General features: G+C 45.4%; 1 protein-coding gene and 1 long non-coding RNA gene across 11 annotated transcripts in view; one reads left to right on the top strand and one right to left on the bottom strand.

The window, feature by feature from the left end:
• The window catches only part of LOC135916647 (uncharacterized), a 465,480-nt gene that overhangs the window by 346,984 nt on the left and 97,629 nt on the right, over window positions 1–20,867 (bottom strand). For all 6 annotated transcript variants that reach the window (XR_011514685.1, XR_011514684.1, XR_011514682.1 and 3 more), the window contains exon 2: window positions 9,464–9,532. This is a non-coding gene — a long non-coding RNA (uncharacterized lncRNA). The remainder of the gene's footprint in view (window positions 1–9,463; window positions 9,533–20,867) is intronic.
• The window catches only part of LOC135916637 (MFS-type transporter SLC18B1-like), a 50,389-nt gene continuing 44,700 nt past the window's right edge, over window positions 15,179–20,867 (top strand). The window contains exon 1 of one of the 5 annotated variants that reach the window (XM_065450052.2): window positions 15,179–15,329. The gene's annotated coding sequence lies outside the window, so the exon portion shown is untranslated. Of the gene's footprint in view, window positions 15,354–20,867 lie in introns of all 5 variants that reach the window. The other 4 variants (XM_065450056.1, XM_065450054.2, XM_065450051.1 and 1 more) reach the window with 4 other exon arrangements.

Below are 20,867 nucleotides of genomic sequence, written 5' to 3'. Positions count from 1 at the left end.
GTACTAATTGTGGCCATGTTGCCCCTGCAAACTTCTTAATGTCATCTGCCCATCTAACTTTCTGCCGCCCCCTGCTAAGCTTTCCTTCCCTTCGAATCCAGTCCGTCCGTCCGTCCGTCATCCGGCCGACATAGTGCGGAAGAAAGCTATTTGATGAGAATATTACTTTCAATGACAAAAACCCAACTAATGGCTGTGTTCTTCAATATCTATAGAAGAAAAAAAAAGTAAACTAAGGGAAAAAATTCACACACAGTGCACCGCCCATAATACTACGACGTTCACCTAATACATTGGAGGCATAACGCAATTCCCGGGCGCTATAACCTAACTGTTACAAATAGTTCTATTCCATTTCTGCAGTGAGTCCTCCACGATGGGTCAAAAGTCTTTTTCCCCTACATCGCTTGTCTACCCGACGTCAGGAAAACTGCAAGCACCGCTGGTCTGATATGACGTGTACACACTGATTATGCATGATTAGATTGAACAAATAAATTATGCAGATCCCACGCACTGTGGGAATCGATGTAAGTGAAGATTCCATGCTGCATGCTTTGATCGACTATAATTAGCGGTGATGTTCACGGCTAATGCTTAATGTCTTCAATGTTTAGGCTAACACGAGAGTGGTGAGTTGATGTTAAACGTTACCTTGCGTGCACCGCTGCTGTTTGTCTGCGTAGTACACAGAACACATAGGGAGAGGTGTTTGCTTGAGGCATTAATGTGCGTCATATTTTACAACTTCTGAGAGGGTTGAGAATTGTCATTTCCTCACATGGCACATCACATTGTGGCAGAAATATTAAACTTGTATTGGATTAGGGGGCTGGACGTGCCAAAACCACAATCGGATTATGAGGCACGCCGTAGTGGGGGATCCTGAAGTAATTTTGACACCGAGATGTTTTTAATGTGTCCCAATATCTAAGTGCACGTGCGTTTTCTATTTCGCCCCATCGAAATGTGGCTGACGCTATTGGGATAAAATAAACGGCCTCTAGCAATGCCATAGCCGCAAAGCCAACGCGGCGGCCACACAAGTCTTGATTTGAAGGGTCGACCGCTTCCGTAGTGTCTCCTGGACCCTGCGGTGCGCTTTAGTCAATGCGGCTCTGCTTGTGCACGCCCTGGGTAAGTTGCCCGCTTTACATATTTGTATAGCGTTTATTTTTCAGAAATAGCAGCAACGTACTATACCGTATCTCGAACTTAAGCTTAGCCTATTTCCCTGCAACCGCTGTCGTATAGTAGTGGGGTTTCCTTGCCTTCTCACGTTACCTTCTCTCTCTCGTATATTGGAACTGCCTCTGCTCTATCTCCTTCTTATCCTCTCTACAGTTCTATCTTCGTCCCCCCTGGCCTCGCACGTTAGTAGAAAGGGAAACGCTGCAGTTTCTGCAATGCTTCTGAGGGGAGTCACGGATAATTACAGCTGTCAAGCTGCTAATTGGCGATGGCTAATGAGCTCCAGAGGGCATTGTGCCATTCGACGTGATGAGGTGAAAACAAGTTTCTCCCTTGCCATTTGTTGGGCGTGTTGGTAAACTGACTTGGAAAGCATATTTAGCGCCAGCGAAATATGCTTTCCAAGTCAGTTTACCAACACGCCCAACAAATGGCAATTTTGAAATTTATTTCTAGTACATCGGGCTCTTTTCTGTGTTCATCATTAAATCCATGTTCAGTGGCTCCCTTCCTCATCTACACCAAGCTCGGTCACTCTCCTTCTAGGTTCAACGTCAGTGCAAGTTTCGGTCGTAGAGAGGCTGCTAAAGAGGTGCGGGTCAGATAGCACGATTCGGGACGCGGCAAATCAACGGACGGAACGCATAGGGAAAGTAGCGGTAGTGCCCTACCTGCATAGAACGGCACATAGTCTTAAGAAAATGGCTAGCCGGGTGGACACAATAGTGGTCTTTTCAGCGCTAGAAAAGCTCGCGAAAATATGTCGATTAACGGACCCGTACCGTAGGCCAGCTGACGGATGCCCTACGGATCATCGTAAAGCACCAGTGGGTTGCGTAGAAGCTGTTGTTTATGAGCTCCCGCTGTCCTGTGCGGAAAAATACATCGGACAGACAGGAAGGTGTCTTAATGACCGGTTACGAGAGCATAGCCTAAACATGAAAAATAAGCAATACGGTCATTTGTCAACTCACTGTCATGAATGCGGCTGTGCGCCGGTGTATGGATCCTGCCGGGTTCTTGCAAGGCACAGAGATAAAGGTGTGCGAGAGATTATTGAAACTCAGGCTATCTGTCGGAATAGTGGTACGTGTGTTAGTGCCCCTTCGGTCAACTTCTTAGATAAGGAGACGGCTTTTTTGGATGGTTAAGATTTGGACGAGGTGGCGCCACTGTGCATGAGTAAAATAGGTGGGTGTTTCCTCAAAATCAAGTTGTTGAAGTAAGCGCGTTTTGGTGTCGTCTCCCTTCTGTCCTTGTTCGCTGGCGCTAAATATGCTTTCCAAGCGAGTTTCTCCCGTCGCCTTTTCTGGTCGGATGGTGCGTGATACCGATCCGCGATCGTCAGTTCCCCTTGCACCCGGTCCCGTGCACCCGGTCGCGAAATGCGCAGTTGCTGCTGGTAGCTGCCGTAGCACAACGCTGCCCCCCCCCCTCCTTTCCACCCATGCCCCCCACGGCCTCTCGCGCGACGGAAGACGGTGCGTATGCCCTCTACTTTCTTCTTTCGCGCACCAGATTGAGCGGCGAGTTTCCCTCGCTTGCTTTCACTCGCTCATACAGCATATGACGCACGGCGATGGTGTTATCGCCTTTGGTCTTCTTACGGAATATCAGTGCTGCGGTGACGGCAAGATGCACCTGGAGTGCCCACACGACTGCTATCGCTATAAAATGACTGTGATGCACGAAGGTTTACCAGGCTAAAGTGTTGTTGGCTACCTTGCAGTGGACTTAAAGGGAAGCTGAAACACTTTTCGAAAAAAATGAGTTCTCTGCGGCATTCTACAGTTTTGAGTCCCCTGAACACGAATATCTCGTTCAAAAAGGGCGGAAACAAGCGCAAGCGACTGTTTTTTCATGAAAACGCGCACCAGCGCCTCAGGGTATCGCGCGAACGCCGCTGTTGCCCGTGATTGGTCGGAGCCGCTGTGACGTCAATGGCGGCAGTCGCCCATCGGCGCCGCCGTTTCAGAGCGTAGCCAAGGTCGATCCAAATAGGTCGCGAAGCTTCGGGCGAAAAGCGGTTCAGTACAGATTGTCACCGACATCAGCATGGAGGGTTATGGGAGCAGCGATTGAAGCGCGACTATGTTTGGAGGGAACAAACATTGGGAAAGAAAAACGCGTTTGTTAATTCAAACGAGACACAGTTAGATTCATTCAACGAAAATAAAATTCCTAGACAATTTTATACATTCTTGAGGAGTTAAGAAAATACAAGTTTAATTTTATTATTAATAATCAATGCATTTATTTTAAGCGCCCATCGCTACAGGGGGCGTTGACGCCACTATCACTCGCAACGCAACGCACGTCTTGAAATGGGCAGAAAGGCGCACTCGTATCACCTGTTGAAATACGCCCCCCCCCCCCCCCCCCTCACAGTTTGTGCTTTCTTGCTTGTCGAAGTTTGTCTGAATTTGGTGACGTGGGTAGCTTCATTGCTTCTTAATCTGTTCAGTCGAATGTAGTGAGTTACGACCGCCAGATAATTGTGTAGTTGTTTTCGTGCGACCGCGCTGGCCGACGGGCTTGGCATCCAACAATAGGATCAGCACTCTACACCTAAAGCTTTCGTCCGCCTCCAAAGAAAGTATGTTCTGTGCAGGGATGCGATTTCGACAACCGTATGGCTGGCCTTTTCCTGCATCGCTTTCCACGCTGAAAGCTCGAAACGCCCATCCGGTCGAATGGCAGGGCATTTGAATATATAGCTCCAAAGGAAGAACAAAACAAATTTCGCGCCATCGAAAACAAAATGACGCCACTTCTGCTTTTAACGGACATGGCGTCACATTATTTTTTCTTCCGCCGGAAGTGTTCCCACCACATACAGATGGCGCTAAGCCCCATGGACCGCCGATGGACCGCCATGTTTCGAACGTATGGGCTCCTATGGAAGCTTCGCTACCAGGTACATTTACCTTGGCGTAGCACGCTGTTTTGTTCTGGCTTCATAGCTGAGTTGTAAGCATTATGGAACGTTCTCGCTGTCTCGGACAGCTTGTATTTTCGCCGTACATGTTCGAACTGACAGCCGATACGGAAAACGATGGCGGCAACGGCGGCAACGACGATGTTGAGTGTGCCAAAAGTGAGAGCGATATGTGCACCTTCTGGCGCGTTGGAAATCTTAGCTGTTACGTATGCTTTTTTTTCATGTAGCTGCACGTTCCAATGACGGGAGAAAAAATGCGCTAAAGTGTCACTGGGAACTTGCTGCTGGAAGAATGCCGAAGCACTAACTTCTCATTAGATTGTAAACACGGGTACAATTCCGCGATGTCAAGCACCTTGCCGCTACTTGTCTAAAGTCCCGTGGTTTTCTGAGCGTTGATACACGATCGCGACCATAAGTGCCGCGTTTCAAAGCGCGCACATGCAATGCTGCGGGGTACACTCATGGAGGTTGCTTATCGTACGCATCCAGATCGAGATGGTCAGGGGTATTATATGTGCAATATTCAGAATATGGTTCGACGACTTTGCGATTGTGGCTCGATCAAGAATCGGTATGCGCGCTCCATGCTATAGTGTTGACATAAAGATATTAGGCAGTTTTAGCACCGCCGTATGGTAAACATAACTGCAACCGTACGTCGAATGTCACTAGGCAAGCCTATACTCCATTTCATACCTCAGGTGCAGCGCTGTGGAAGCTACGTACGAAGTCCGGTTAGCAAAATTTATTACTGCGCGCGTTTCCGTCTATGGTTCGCAGCGTGCCAGCGGCGTTTGCTCGCGCGAGCATGCACGTGAAGCTGCCGCGACGGGCTGCAATTAAAGAATGCCGAAAAGAAAATTGATTTAAAAGAACGTGTTAGCAGCCGTATAAGTACACGGATTGTTTCTATGGGTAAATTCTTTTTTTTTCATTCAGAACTGAGCTTATATATGAAATGTTTTCTCAAAAATCGGGTCAAGAAACACCGAACTTTTTCTAAGTGCGAACGCAGCCACTGCAAGAAGTATCTCAAGACTCCACAGCGTTGTACCTGATGTATGAAACGGAGTATAGGAACGCTAGCAACAACGCGTTTCCGCATTTGTCGTAAGGCTATCCGGCTATCGCGGGAACGGTCCGAGCACAGCACAGTTGATTTCGTCGGCACGAACTTATCTCTCCTCACCGCACTGCGCTGCAAGCTTCTTGTCCTTCGGGAACCTGTGAAACACCACATCGTCTCGCCCGCGTGTGTTCGCGCAGCCGAATGCTGCACAGAACGAGGGCATGTTGGGCGCCCTTGGCTGTAGGCACTCACGCAGCACAGAAGGAAAGAACAGTTTACGAAAATCGCAAAACAAACGTGAGCGGCGGCGGCGGCAAATCTCTCGTAGCGTCGTTCAGTAAAGCGCAGGACGGAAAGAGGCATGCCAACACATGCCAGCACACCGGTCCGGCAGCTCGGTCCCCGCCATTGACGTCACTGTCGCCGGTTCTCTCTGGCAACCACCTCACCCGGCGCTCCGGGAAGCGATGGGGGCGTGTCCGCGGGGGTGATTTAGAAAGCGATTTCCGCCGCTTATATTAACAAAACGAAGAAAAAAATTTCGGAACCGTAAATTATTAGGTCTGTTCTTCCCAATCCCAGCAATTCATGGAAATTGAAAACCGTTTCAGCTTCCCTTTAAATATGGGAGAACCGCACAGTTTTCACGGACACAAACGAACCGTTCATCGTTCACTTCGTCACAAGAGGGCATTAAGGGTGGTGCATCTCAGAAAACGCCGCAGCGTTCTTGTGGCTTTGAACATCTCAGGCGCATGACGCCAGACTTCAAGAGCATTAGCGCCATAGCGTTAAGGGCTCCGTGTCACAAAAAGTCCGGCGCCAGACGTCGTTCCGGCTAAATATTTACGAACTAACCATACCCAGGCCCTTCATCTGGCGCAAGGAAGCTACTGCACTAATTGAATTTCTCAAGCAAAAATACCTAGAAAAATCGTAAAATACGACTTACACACAACCTACAGACATGATAGCGTCGCATTGTAATTTCACTATACGAGAAAACATAGTTCCGCTGCGCGAAAACTCAAAGAAGCCCTTTTATGAGCGCTTCTACCATTCATGGACCACCCACGGCGTCCGCCATTTGCGCGCGCCGGCGCGTACCTCGGGGGCCACGGAGCGGTGCGCCCGATTCTTTGCAATGCCTCCAGATGGCGCTCGCATCGCCATGACTAACTACTTAAGAGGAAAAAACGTAATCAGGAAAGAAACAAATTATTATAACTCAAAGGGAAGCTCATTACTTTTCGAAGCAAGATCGGGATGCCTTAGAACACGCACCTACAAAGCGAGATATAAGAAGGAAGAAGAAGCATGTGTTTTCTGCGGTAAAGTTAGGGGAACTATGGAGTATGTTTTATTAGAATGGTGAAGACGTCTACCCAGCGGTCGAATTAGGCACCACTGTCCTCCTTGAAGCCCTTGGGTTCAGCGAGAGCAGTGGAGAAGTAAACATGTCCACAATAGGGATTAGTAAGAGGAGATTAGAGGATTGGTGGAAGAAAAGTAGGGAAACGAGAAAAAATGAAAACGTACAAAAGCACAGTTCGCAATAGGGGATCAGAAAATTTGGTTGTGGGAGTTGATAGTGTCTTTTTTTATTGTTTAACCTAGGTAGGACATTAAGCAGTATAATAGCAAGAGCTTCGTGGCGCAACCCACCGCCCGGTTCCAAAGGGGACGCTCATAACATCCATCCATCCATCGCGGCCCACGCAAGAGGCCTTGTTTCTACAAGAAAGCCCGCCTTCGTGCATAGTGTTCGCGGCCAGCGTTTCACGGCAAACATTACAGATTCTTACGCTCCAGTTGCCGGGAAGCGTGAAAAGCCGTTAGGGATCTTTGAATACTATCAAAGCTTAAGCGTCTTCCATCTTCGTACCTGCTGTAAAAGACATGTCGTCCAATGGTCCTAAAGCTTTCCGTAGGGCGAGCCTCTCATCTTCGTCCGATGGGCAGTGCCTCAACCGGTGCTTTAAAGTTTCTTTTGTGGAACAAATTAGTACAATTAGTTATGTCATCGTAATGATTATCAGCCTAGTTACGCCGACTGCAGGGCAAAGGCCTCTCCCATATTTCTCCAACTACCCCAGTCATGTACTAATTGTGGCCATGTCCTCCCTGCCAACTCCTTAATCTCATCCACCCACCTAACTTTCTGCTGCCACCTACTACGCTTCCCTTCCCTTGGAATCCAGTCCGTAACCCTTAATGACCATCGCTTATCTTCCCTCCTCATTACATGTCCTGCCCATGCCCATTTCTTTTTAATGATTTCAACTAAGATGTCATTACCTCGCGTTTGTTCCCTCACCCAATCTGCTCTTTTCTTATCCCTTAACGTTACACCCATCATTCTTCTTTCCATAGATCGTCGCGGCGTCTTCAATTTAAGTAGAGCCCTTTTCGTAAGCCTCCAGGTTTCTGCCCCGTACGTGAGTACTGGTAAGGCACAGCTGTCATAGACTTTTCTCCTGAGGAATAAGGGCAACCTGCTGTTCATGATCAATTAGTTCTATGCGCCATCCCAATTAGGAATTAACATTCGTTCGTAAAAGCCTGTTTACAAGCAAGAAAGTAAGTTTTGTTTTTTCACATCAAATAAGAGAGGGCAAATGTTGCAGTGTCTTGCAGTATAGGTTCATGGCGTGTATGCGCCGGTTGGTGAAATCCTGTGTTTTCCACTTCCTTAAGGTGATGACTCAATCGCACAATAGCTTGCGAAAATGCTCGAGATGAGATCGACTAGAAAGAAAAACGCAGTGTGTTGACAAGGCGGCGACAAGGCTCCGTACTTCGTATAATGATCACATGCTCCCTGAACTTGAGCCCTCTGATCTAAAATCTCGACATACTACTTGACAGAAGAAGCAATGTAGCTTTGCTACGAAGTAGATATACCATGAATTTCGCACAGCACACTCACTAATAATAAAAAGAACTGCTTCCAAATATCGTCGTCTTACTCATCGTCTTGCTTTCAAATATACCTTTCCTTGCTTTTAAACCAGCTGGTGACGCGTACTGATGCTCACTTCGCAGTCACGTAGGACATGGCGTCACGACTCTCTGAAAGAACAACTGTAGCTTCCCTGCAGTTATTTAAAACGCGACGGGTGTTGTCAGTTTGGAGACAATGAGATAGAGCCCCTGTATCCACGATCCATCACTCAGAACTGCTAGACGTTGCCCTTCTGTCACACGCAGCGGACTGCCTTTGTACCGTTACACCAAAGCTGTGCACACATACGCATTCCTGAATAATATAAAGATTTGTGTTCTCACTATGGTGAGACATTTCTCACGAATACACGCTAACGCTTTTTTTTTTGCTTTCTCTTCTTCTTCTTCTTTCATTCACTCTTTAGTGTTGAAAGGAAGCGTCGGCAGCTGTATTTCAGTGGAAGCGAAATAAAAAAAATTCTCGTTTCTTAGATTTAGTTAGCTGGTCAAAATCATTTTGGAGCCTTCGACTACGGAGCCCCTCTTAGACATATAATTAATTAATTAATTAATTAATTAATTAATTAATTAACTACCTACCTCATTACTTGATTCTATTAATCAGCCAATTATTCAATCAATAATGAAGTGTCCCTTACCCTGTGATGCCGCGCGTGGCAGATTTCACAATGCACATCTAGCTACGCTGTGGTGAAATAAAGCAAGGACTCACCAAACGTAAGAGAACGAAAATTTCTCCCGGAGCCCGTACGAGTTCCTTGTTTACGAATAGAAGCGAAAGCAAATTATGTGGCTACGCTGCAGTCATTTACAACGCTCTTAGAATGGACAACAAACAAATGTCACGTGAGGTAAGGACACAAGCTGCAAGCACAGCCATGCCTGTGATGATGAATATGTTACACGCTAACAGACCCTAAGCAGTCTACGTTGACCTTTCAGACTTCGTGCGAATGCTGCAAAGCACACGTGTCGCTGATTGTGACGCCAAGCGAAGACGAGGGCTTGGCAACCCCGTAAGCATTTTTTCTTCTTTTCTTATCTGCGCCACGGCTGCAAAACTGAGCGTACAGTCAAACGATGTCGACAGCCAACCTTACTGTACTGCGGTCGCAGAACAAACCCATTTGTCAATTTTTTTATCGTTAAGCAAGGTAGCGTTTCGTTCTTTTTTCCTTTGCAAAGAGCTGACGCAAGCGACCGTGCTCGGTAAACAAGACAAAGTTGATATCTTTCATAGGGTCTCACCGATGACACCAATCACAAAGGCAACTAATAATTATCACTCGTACCTGAGCTCGATTCTTGCAAATGGGCTACAGGGCCACTGCACAGGAAATTACTTTGAGAAAGCTTTCCACCTGCAATAAGAACAACCGAGTGCGTATTGACGAAACAAGCAAAATGCCTCATAAGCCTTCAATTAACTTATTGAAGTAATGCAATGAATGGGGGATATTTATTAATACTGAGAAATCCGTATTTCCTCGTATTACTCCTAAAAACATTATATTTTCTTATACACTATAAGTTCTTCACCACAGCCTGAGACTAAACCTACATATACTTAGGTGTTACTTTGACTTCCACATTATCGTGGAACATGCACATTATTAATAAGTGTTCTTCTGCTTTCAGAAAACTCTGTTTATTAAGACACAAACTGACAAATGCCCCTCCTGGTGCATTTTTTTAGACCAGAGCTAAACTGAATGTATATCATGAGATCCTTATGCTAAGTCAAATATCACGCGTCTCGAAAACATACAACGTCAGTTAGGCTTACATTTCATAAATTCGCAAGACTGGACTCTCCCCCTTAATTTATGATAGAAAATTCTATACCTGCACTTGAATCACGCGGAAAATAGCTGAGGCTTGAATTGCTCTCCCACCTTCTCAACAACAAGCTTGAAATGAAATCATCGACTTGCATAACGCGTGCAATAGCAATGCACACAAGACAGCGTCATCCTGACTCAATAACATCCTATTATGCTCGAAGTGATACGTTTAAATTTTCTTTTCTTCCCCGAACAACACCGTGCTCGAACGATGGTTTGCAGACACAGTGGGATTAAAAATTAATATAAATTTGTACTTGCTTGTTCCTAATTGTTCACTATTGTTGGTACGTAGTCTATTGCTCCTTTGTTTGGACCGAAGGGAATGCAACATGTACTAAATAAATAAATAAATCTCACTTAGTGTACCCACAGAAGTATGAATAACATAGCACATTGTCCCTGACTCTTGGATAACGGCACTTGTGATACCTACATTGAAGCCTGGCAAAACACCTCTTTCTCTTGAATCCTTTCGTCTTGTGAGTCTGACAAGCTGTTTATGCAAGTTCATGGAGAAAATGTTTGACACTAAGTTGCAATGGTGGTTTGAGCAAACAGAAACAGTTCCCGATCTCATGACAGGATTTCGAAGGCGGCGATGCACCATGGATGCAATTTTGGATATCGTTACGTATGTTGAACACGATCGAGCTAGGGGAAATGTCACAATAGCGGTTTTCAGACATTAAACGAGCCTTCGACACAGTCAGCCATGCTCATATGCTATGAGGCCTGCTAGAACAGGGAATCTCTGGAAGGGCGCTACGGTGGATATCCAACTTCTTAAATGACAGGTTAATATTTATTCAAACAAGCGAAGTAAGAAGTTCCTCTCATAATAATATTCAAGGGGTCACACAAGACAGTGTGTTAAGCTTGTTTCTGTTTAATTGTGTGATGGCTGATTTACCTCGGAGATTTCTACCTGCACTACACTATATATACTCTATATATGCGGATGACGTTTGCATTTGGGTCTCTGGTTCAAGTACCAGCCTTGTTCAATCAACTTTGCAGAAAGGCCTAAACATTGTGGACAAATCCTTAAAGGAAAGAGAAATGGAACTGTCTTACAGTAAGGCGGCTGTGTTGCCTTTCACCAAAGGACGTCTAAAGGATTTTCAGCTGCACCTTGAGGGAAAACCTTTAGACACAGTGAAACAATACATATTTCAAGACGTTATACTAAACAGGCAACATTCTTGGAATTCTTACATTAAAACCCTTCAACAACAAATACACTCATTAATAAATGCTATTCGCCGCGTAGCAGGCACGACATGGGAAGGGTCGCTTTCATCCTCACTAAAAGTACATAATGAACTTATAAAGTGAAACATAGCATATTCTTAACTTGTTCTGCATGGAATCTCTCGTTCATCTGAAGAGCCTCCAACGACTAATAGCTAGGGGCTTTAGAGTGTGCTTAGGCGTTCCTCGAGCAACCTCAAGTTCCTTAGTAATTGCAGAGGCACGCCACCCTCCCTCCATTTCCTATTGTGAAGACGATTGAAAGCTGTGGACACTACTTTCGCGTTTCAGCGCAGCACAAAAGGCACCCACTAGCAAGTGCACTAGTTGAGAGAGAAAGGGAGAACACCAATTCGGTGATTCATGCGCACAAAAATCTACTGCCAAATCACGAATCTACTACCAAATCACGAATATCTCTTAGCCTCCATGGCGACTCGTAGCTCCAAAAATTGAACTTTCGGTAGAGGGAATTATTCGCAAACGAGATATGTTTATGCTAGCAGCGCATCAACTGGCGTTATACCAAATATACTTTCGATACCCTGGCTACATTCAAGTGTATACAAATGGTCCTTGCCAAACAAATTCTTCTGTAGCTGCCTTTATCATTGCAGAATGTAACCAAATACAAACGTTTGAAATATCTCGCATGACGTCATCAACAGCAGCAGAGCTTTTTGCAATATTGACTTTGCTACTCTATATAAATTCGATCCAAAAAGGGGAAGAATGGGCCATCCTTTGCGAGTCGCAGGCAGCCACTTCATAGGGACATAAGCAATTTGAAAAATATGGCGTTAGTTAACGCAAGTGCAGAAAATCTCGCAGTAATGTTCCAATGGATACCTGGCCCCTGCAATATCCCTGGGGATGTTGCAGCAGATAAGGCAGCTGCACAAGCCCATGTTAATAACGCCACACATGGTCTCCCTCTAACACAAGGCGAATTGCGCCGCAGACAGATATCCGCCCGTTGTTGCAAAGTGACATGGTTGTATAAGAACTCGAAATCTTCCTATTTGTTTTGCGTAGACCCATCACTTCAACTTAAGATGCCATCCACATTAAATACAGCCAGACCCCTTGAAACGCTGGTTCACCGTCTGCGGCTCGGTACGGCGTACACATAACACTTTCTACACAAAATTTCAAGAGCTGATAGTGCGGAATGCTCTTGTGGCCACGCTGATGAAGATGTACGGCATCTTCTGCTAGAATGTCCGCGACACGACACACACAGAGAACGCTTAGCACTTGATTTAGTGGCATCAGATCGCAGGCCCTTCAGGCTCAGGAAGATCTTAGGTCATTAGCCAACATACTCCATTTTCTTTTTTTTGCGTTTCGTAATAACACAAATATGTTTGCATCCACGTCCTTTTGTCAGTTTTTTATTACCTTTGGCACACAATTCGGATGTTTTTTTGTTTTTTTCTTGCAGATGTTTTGCCCTAATTGCTCTATAAATTCGCTGACGTTTATCTCGTTATAATTGTACAATTTTAGAACACCATTAGAATCTGAAATGCTTAGTTGTGCTTAGCCGTTGCTGTACATTGTATTAATGACCATGGACCATGAATTTTCACAGTAACCAACGCTGTTGTAACGCACCAAATTGTTCATATGTGTGTGATCTGCTGTCAAACCTGTCGTTCGCGGTGGCTGAGACCTTTGTCAGGCTTTATGCCTTTCGTCTGTCTATCCTCGTTTGAATGAACGAGAAATAAAATTCAATTGAATTCAATACTCATTGCAAAGACGAGGGTTACTGGCCATTCAAAGGTTTCTAGAAGCGAGCAATATTCTCTGAAAGTATTGAGTAGAGTGCTTAAATCTATAGCACATTCTAGCTTTTTCTTTGACCCGACTTCGGCCTATCCAATGCCTTTTTTTTTTGTACCTTCATAAGAATTTAATCCGTGATTTCTTATGTGCCCTTATTTTAGTCAAGCTAAGTGACCGGACTCTGTCTTTACTTTAGTGCACATATGTGACTGGACTTTGTGTTGCTGTGTTTCTGACTTTCAGTTTTAGTGTGGCATTAATCTACGTACGTGACTGGTCTTTGCGTTTTTATTATTGGGAGTTGTCTTTCAGTTCTAGTGTGACATTAGTGTACTTATGTTACCGGAATTTGTGTTGTTATGGTACCACTATTTTTGTTATGGTTTATTCTTTCTTTTAAACCCCTATGTGAAAGGGAGTAGCTGGCACAAATTAAAGGCGACAACATCTAAATACCGTATACTAAACAAACATAGCGCATATCACTGCTGTAAGATTCACTAGGTGTATTGAAATCATAGTGGCAGAAAAAAATACACACACAAAGACAAATAAGCGAAGTTAAAGATGGGGTTCTGTTCACTTAAGTTCTTTGTCTGCTGCAGGTTTCTAAAAAAATAAATAAGGGGGCCTTACATGCCAAAACCGCGACTGATTAGCAGGCACACTGTGAGGGACTCCGGAAAATTGAACCCCCTGGCGTTCTTTAACGTGCACCTAAATCAAAGTTCCCCAAGGGTGCTTTAGCATTTCGCCCCTATCGAAATGCGGCCGCCGTGGCCGGAATATTGCACGTTTCCTTATGCCACTATGAAATTTAGCGCTACTTACAACAAAAGGACAAATGCGAGATGTTACCATTTACAAATTCAATGTGCCCAACTAAAGCTTCCACAGTGCCAAAGCCTGATATACTTAAGCCAGGAACCCATACGCTGCACTGGTGCACAAATGAAAACCTTTTTTATTTATTCAATCGCTTGACAAGCGACTGTACGCTGCAAGTTGTCATGCCCAATTGGACAAATGCCTAATTATGAAAACCCTAATTGGCCATTGCATAATCCAAATGAACATTGTTGTGACGCTGATAAGGATTGAGAAACTTCTATCACAAACTAAGAACAAGGTATAATTAGTCTGTTTTGATTGACAACGAACAAGGGATACTAGAAATGCCTGCCTAAACTTTTCATTCTAACCTAGGTATACAAAGTTAAATAAGATCTATCAGAAAAAGACAGCTTCATGTTGCCGGCGCCAAACAAATAAAACGTGAAAATAATTCGTTCGGCTAATCGAGCTATCATCTGGCTGTGTATTCGTAATCAAATAATCGACAATGGTATCCTTTTGAAAACGGCGAAGTCAAGTTCACCGCAAAGAAATGTTGTGAAAAAAAATTATACCAGCCAACAAACTGTTCACATGGCAATCTGTTTGCACCCCGTGTGCCTTATTCTTGCGTATGCACATTTATTTCCACTGTTCTTAACGAACAAAGTAAATAGCAGGGCAGCAGTTGCACATGTAATCGTAATTTTAACATTTGTCATACGCCATCATTTCTGCAAGAAATAATGGATGACAGCGGATTCCGGCGAAAATGCATGCTGCTGGCCGAGCGTTGCCGATGAGGTAAAGAACACACTTCCGCTTCTTCGTCGCCAGTCACGATGCAGCCGACCTGGTTCACCGAACGCGCGCTTGAGAGCAGTACAATACCACTGCGCAAACGCTCTGCCACGTGGCTTTTGTAATATTTCGCGGGCTTTCTTTGCTACCCGGAAAAAAGGGCTACGTGAGACATATCGTAAAGGAAACTCGATCGCTGGTTTCTGAAGCTGCTCTACATATCTGCGTATCATACTGGGGTCTCAGCCAATAACGAAATAGTTGGATAATTAAGCTAATTAATTAGTGAGTTATGTGGAAAACAAAAAGAATTGTCTTAGCTAATATAGGCTATTGCGAATAGTATGCGTTCGGTTCAATTCGCTTCCGACGCGCCTTTGATTTTTGAATTCTTGGCTCAAGTTACGTGGGACACCCTGTATAAGAGATCCTTGCGACTCCTAACGCCAGGTTGCGCTGTCGGGGCAGACCGTTCGACAAGGCACGGACGCGTGCCAAAACTTGGCCCCCTCATTCCCTTCGGAAGCGTTGCTATTTGGAGGCCTCCGCAGCCTGTACCCCAACTTTCGCTGCCTGTTCCACTGCAGCACTGTTTTACCTCGGCGCTTCTACGAACGTCAGGCACGACGCCTCTGTGAGTACGATGGCGTCACTACAGGTAAATGTGAAGCGATAGCCTACGGCATATAGGAACTCGCTGTTAGCCTAGTTGGCGTTTTCAAAGGGACATATTTGTTGTTGGACAGACGAGCACGAAAGCAAGAGGACGCGTGTTCTTGCAACTGTTTTTGTCTATCCAGCTGTAATGTAAGAGTTCTCGGCTTTCCTTTTATTTCGGGCTTTTGGGCTGATTGCAACGTGTAGCTGATTATTTCGCCCACTATGGTGAAGGGCATAGTGGAAACAAGAAATGTCACACGTTTGCCGAGGCTAGGTTATAAGGCGCAATAATTAAGACATTCAGTATGTAAGGCGCGCCTATCTAAGACCCTAGCGAGCAGTGCTGATGTTTGCATTGCCCTGTAAGACTGGAGCACCAAAAAACTACGAACATAAAGCAGGCATGTTACTAAAGAGGCTAAATTACAGATTTGCTTGACTGGCTTCGCCGCTTACTTGCATTACTGTTTCCGCCACTGAACGTTGGCGTAACAACTATTTACAATCCATAAATCTAAATATGGGTTTGTTCATTTCTTGTATTCCTACCTTAAATTGCGAACCCAGACCCAAAATCACTTTTTCCTTTTAGTTACATCAAGATACAGCTGCTTTCCGCGCTTAGTCCGTCTCTGTTTTTTGAAGCGAAGCTTTTGTTGCCTCTTATCCCCACTTTCCTAGCGCTGCTGCTGCTGCTGCTGCTGTTGTGGCCTTGCCCCGCGTGCTGCTGGGTTTCTTGCAACGCCAACAGGTGGCGCTCACCTTTGCGCATCCATACATCGTTCAAAACAAAGTTTGCTATAGGGGATCGGAAAATTTGGTGGTTGGAGATCATAGTGCTTTTTTTTCTTTTTTTTTCTTGTTTAACCTAAGTCGGGCATTAGGCAGTATAATAGCAAGAGCTTGGTGGCGCAACCCATGGCCCCGTTCCAAAGGGGACGCTCATAACATCCATCCGTCCATCCATCCTTAAGGTCCCTGAATAAAACCTAAAGCTAGCGACATTCCTCCTCGCCGGGCCTCCTCTTCTCCTGGCCTTCTCGCAGCTCGCTTTTTCTCTCGTAGCTCGCCCTCGAAGTTGGGCCGTTGGCTTGGAAGTCGCCCATAGAATTACACGAGGAGATCGAGACACTAAAAAATGTTGTTGGGTGTCGGCGCATGATTTTTTGCCGCAATTAAGGCTTGATTAGTGTGTGCTGTGCTAGCAGCGATGATGGAACGCTGTGAAGCTGTCGGAAGCAGTTGTATTTGTGCTTATTTCAGAGCGTAACTGCGCGCTTGTTTTGTGGCTTCGGGTTGGCTGCCTGCATCCAGTTAGAAGAAGGCTCTTGAGGCTAGTTTGGTGGACAATTTCCTTTTAGTGTCGAGTACTGTCTCAAAAATCAAAATTACTTGTCTCGCCAATGATGTATACATGATGGACACGATGTTTATATACATGCCCGAGCTTTCAGTGTTATGTCGTCCACTGCCATGCATTGTACTCGAAGGCAAGAACACTGTCGCGGCTTGCACAGACCAACCTGCTTCGCGAGTTATTTCTATTGCATTGATCAAGTTCTTTATTTGGCTTTCTAACGACACTTGCCCGGCGTGAAAGGGCTGCGATGAACGTTTTTGCCGGTACACGCCAAACGCCTAGAACGACAGAAAGCTGAGCTAGTTGGTAAGGATTCATTATGCAAAAAAAAAAAGGTGAGGCGTGCAGACAGGACACAAGAGAAGTGGACAACACGAACGCCGACTAACATCTGAAGGGAGCACTGAGGCGAAAAGAAGAAAGAAGACACAAAACTAGTTTGCGAAAGCTCTAGAATGGTATGACCACGTGTCAGTAGGGTACATGTGCCTGTCCACATGAGAGATAGCTGTTAAGGCACTTAATCTCTTCCTTATGTAAAGTAATCGAAGGCTGACTCACGCACACACTTTCAACATTATAGATATGCCACGCCTCTACCATAAGACGCGTATCTTCATTCCTGTACCTGTACAATATCACGCATTCACCTAACTCTGGCGTGCAGTTACAATTTTGGCAATGTAGGGAAAGATTAGAAGGCGATCCACCGGTTAATGACATTTCATGTTGTATTAGCCCCTAGCTGATTGATACACCGCCCCATTTGCCCTACGCAGAACTGGCCACAGCTAAAGGGAACATTATGAACTACACCCATACGACAGTAAGTAAAACTGTTGTTCTTATTGTGCTTCACAGGACAAACATGTGTTCTTTTTTTTCCTTTTACCTGCTCCTTTTCCCTTTGCACGGCAGCGCATATCTTACCTAGCTCATTAGGAGCAGTGAAAGCAACATTAACATCATATCTACTTGCAACTTTTTTAAGCCCGTTCGATACTGAATGAATGTACGGAATAGCCACTACTCTTTTTTTGCTATGACTGCTTTTTGTAATCACGTCCATCCCCCTCGAAACCGACTTCTTTAGGCGTTCAGCCACAGTGGCCACTGCTATGCTAGGATAACCTGCTTCTAATAGGCGCGGGACCTGTGCATTAAAGCTGGCGCTCATTTTGTGCATGCAGGATCTGGTGAGAGAAGACTTTAGGCACGACATGGCAATTCCGTTTTTTACTACGTTGGAATGCTTGGATTGAAAATTTAACAATGGCTTACAAGATCTTGGGGAGTACTGCCAGCAAACGTGATTTTGTTCGAAGACCAATGAAATGTCCAGAAACTGAATTACGCGGTGCTGAGGAAATTCCTTCGTAACCTTTAATCCTCATTCATAAAGTTTAAATTGTCACTCACTAAGGTAGCAGCGGAATCTAACTCTTCCCTATTGCAGAAATTCAGGTAATCATCAACGTACCGAAATATCTTGATAACGCAATCACCTATGGCTTTCTCTAAGCAGCTGTCAACCTTACTCAGGTAAATATCGCTAAGAATAGCCGCAAATTTTGAGCCAATACAAATGCCTGATTTCTGCAGAAACACGCCATCTCTCCACCCAATCAGCTTCGGCTTTAAGTGCATTGAAAGAATTTCTATAAAAGCTCCCGTGGAAACACAACATCGGTCAATAAAAGCCGGCTCTTGCATTTGTTCTTTAATGCCCTCATTTACGGAATTTAGCAACTCGTCATGCGGCAATGAGTAGTAACACAGGTCTTCAATATCCATACTAAGAGCTGTACCATCACCAGGATTTTCTTCGCTCAAATACTGAACGCTTGAGAATTACGCCTCAGTGCTCCCTTCAGTTGATAGTCGGCGTTCATGTTGTCCACTTGTCTTGTGTCCTGTCTGCATGCCTCTCCTTTGTGCATAATGATTCCAAAGGTGATGCGTTGGCGTGTGTGCAGCACTATGTAGTTGCCGGTTCAACAACTCGGATGTGCTTGCGCTGCTCGAAGTGCGTACGTGTGTCGACCCAACCGACTGCCGTGTGTGCAGCTTCATAATTTAATCATCTTAGTACCATGATGAGCGAACGCAAGGCGCGTGACATATTCGCCTGAATAACGCGAGCATCGTGTAGAAACGTGTGCGATCAACAAGCACCATCTCAGCTATTCTCTTCGTTTTGTAATGGCGCTGGCATCTCTTTATGCAGTGAAACTTGTCTTACGCTTTTATGACAAAGTGGTGCTGTTGGCTCTCAAGCGGAAACATCACAGTGGAACCTGTACTTCATTTCTGAACAAAGCGCATGCAAGGACGAAAGTTACACACAGAAATAGTTTCTAACAATGGGCACTTTTCCTTTTACGCAGTTCCAAGTCAATATGAGCCAACAAACTCGTGCACCACTTTATCCTGCCGATACGGCGAAGCGGAGAAAGCCTACTCACAATCGTCAAAATCATTCGCACTGGTAGTGAACAGCTTGTCCTCGCAAAATAGATTTGCTGCGCCTAACAAAATCATGGACTGACAAAGCTACACAGTCTCAGTACTACAATAGTAACACGTATAACGTTTCTAGCATGATATATGACAAAACACAGCCTACGCATTCCATAGCTTCATACAGCTGTTGACGACAGCGCGATCAGGAAAATAAATCTGAACGAGCACCGGGAATAGCACCCGTGCATAGGCCTACCAATGCCTGAGCTCCGCACCCCGTCAACAACGCAAAAAAGCTCCGTTCGTACACATTTGCGTCTCCAGTACTGTAAAATCATTCCCTAACAGAAAACAAACCAAAAACTGAGTTCTTCAATGAGGCGGTTAGCCACGAAACAGCCAAAATATCCGAAAGTTCATGCGAAAACTTCGCCGCGGAAACTTGACGGCCAATTATCATGGTGGTGCGTCCGCCGAGACGCGGAAAAGAAGAAAAATAGAGAAAAGGGCGCGAAAACAACCACGTGACGGCAATCAACCAATTGGGGGACGCAGACGTTCTCTCCTGCTTCCTCTCATGCTCCTCGCAGCAGCGGCGGTGGCTAGATAAAAGCATGTCGTCACCTTTAAATTTTATTCAGGAACCTTATTCATCCCGGCTATGAAGATAGAATAGATCCAACAATACAACGGAGCGCTATGGGGATACAATAGTTACGAGGTGCTCCGGGGTATGTGGAAAGGTGTAATGCTCCCAGGACTTACTTTTGGAAATGCGGTTGTTTGCTTGAAATCATGGGTACAATCAGGACTCGATGTGAACCAAAGGTCAGTGGGTCGCCTCGCATTGGGCGCTCACGGGAAGACTACAAGTGATACTGTGCAGGGTGATATGGGCTGGACAAGTTTAGAAGTGAGAGAATCTCACAGTAAAATTGATTATGAAGAACGACTGAGGAATATGGAAGATAGTAAATGGGCTGGGAGAGTGTTGGGGTATCTGTACAGGAAAAATATTGATTCACAGTGGAGGAAAAGAACTAGGAAGCTTACCAGCAAGTATGCGGCCTGTACGGTGAGCAACACAGCAACAAAGAACGTCAAGCGGAAAGTCAGCGAGAGAGAGAGAGAGCAAATGATAAATGAAAGGTAGGGAGGTTAGCCCGTACTAAGCCCTGTTGGCTACCCTACACTGGGGAAAGAGAAAAGGGGACGGAAAGATCAAAAGAAGAAGAGAAAGCCCACTGGGGATATCAGTCGGTCAGCGGAAAGTCAGGGAGGCTGAAATAATCTCATGGGTGGCGGCAATGGAAAAAAAAGCAAACAATGAAATCAAGAAAGCTACCATTTATGATAACTCAAAGGGAAGCTCATTACTTTTCGAAGCGAGATCAGGATGCCTTAGGACACCCACCTATAAAGCGAGAAATAAGACGGAAGAAGGAGCATGCGCTTGCGGCGGTAAAGCTAGGGAAACGAGGGAGCATGTTTTATTAAGGCCCGTTTATAGTCCGACGTTATCGGCGCGCGGGCGAGCGTCGTTCGCGGTCAGTCACGCTACGTCGGTTGCGCTACGCCAGCCGAGATGCCATCCCCTCTATACTTCAACGCGCGCGCCGTAGGCTGCTATCTTCGGAGCATGCGCAGAAGGTTCGCCAAGTCACGCGCCGTCCGCAAAAGCCGTCTGCG

Source organism: Dermacentor albipictus, chromosome 5 (assembly GCF_038994185.2).
Source record: "Dermacentor albipictus isolate Rhodes 1998 colony chromosome 5, USDA_Dalb.pri_finalv2, whole genome shotgun sequence".
Classification (NCBI taxonomy): Eukaryota; Metazoa; Arthropoda; class Arachnida; order Ixodida; family Ixodidae; genus Dermacentor; species Dermacentor albipictus.
The sequence above is the reverse complement of the archived record's forward strand: the minus strand, read 5'-3'. Positions and strand labels throughout refer to the sequence as shown.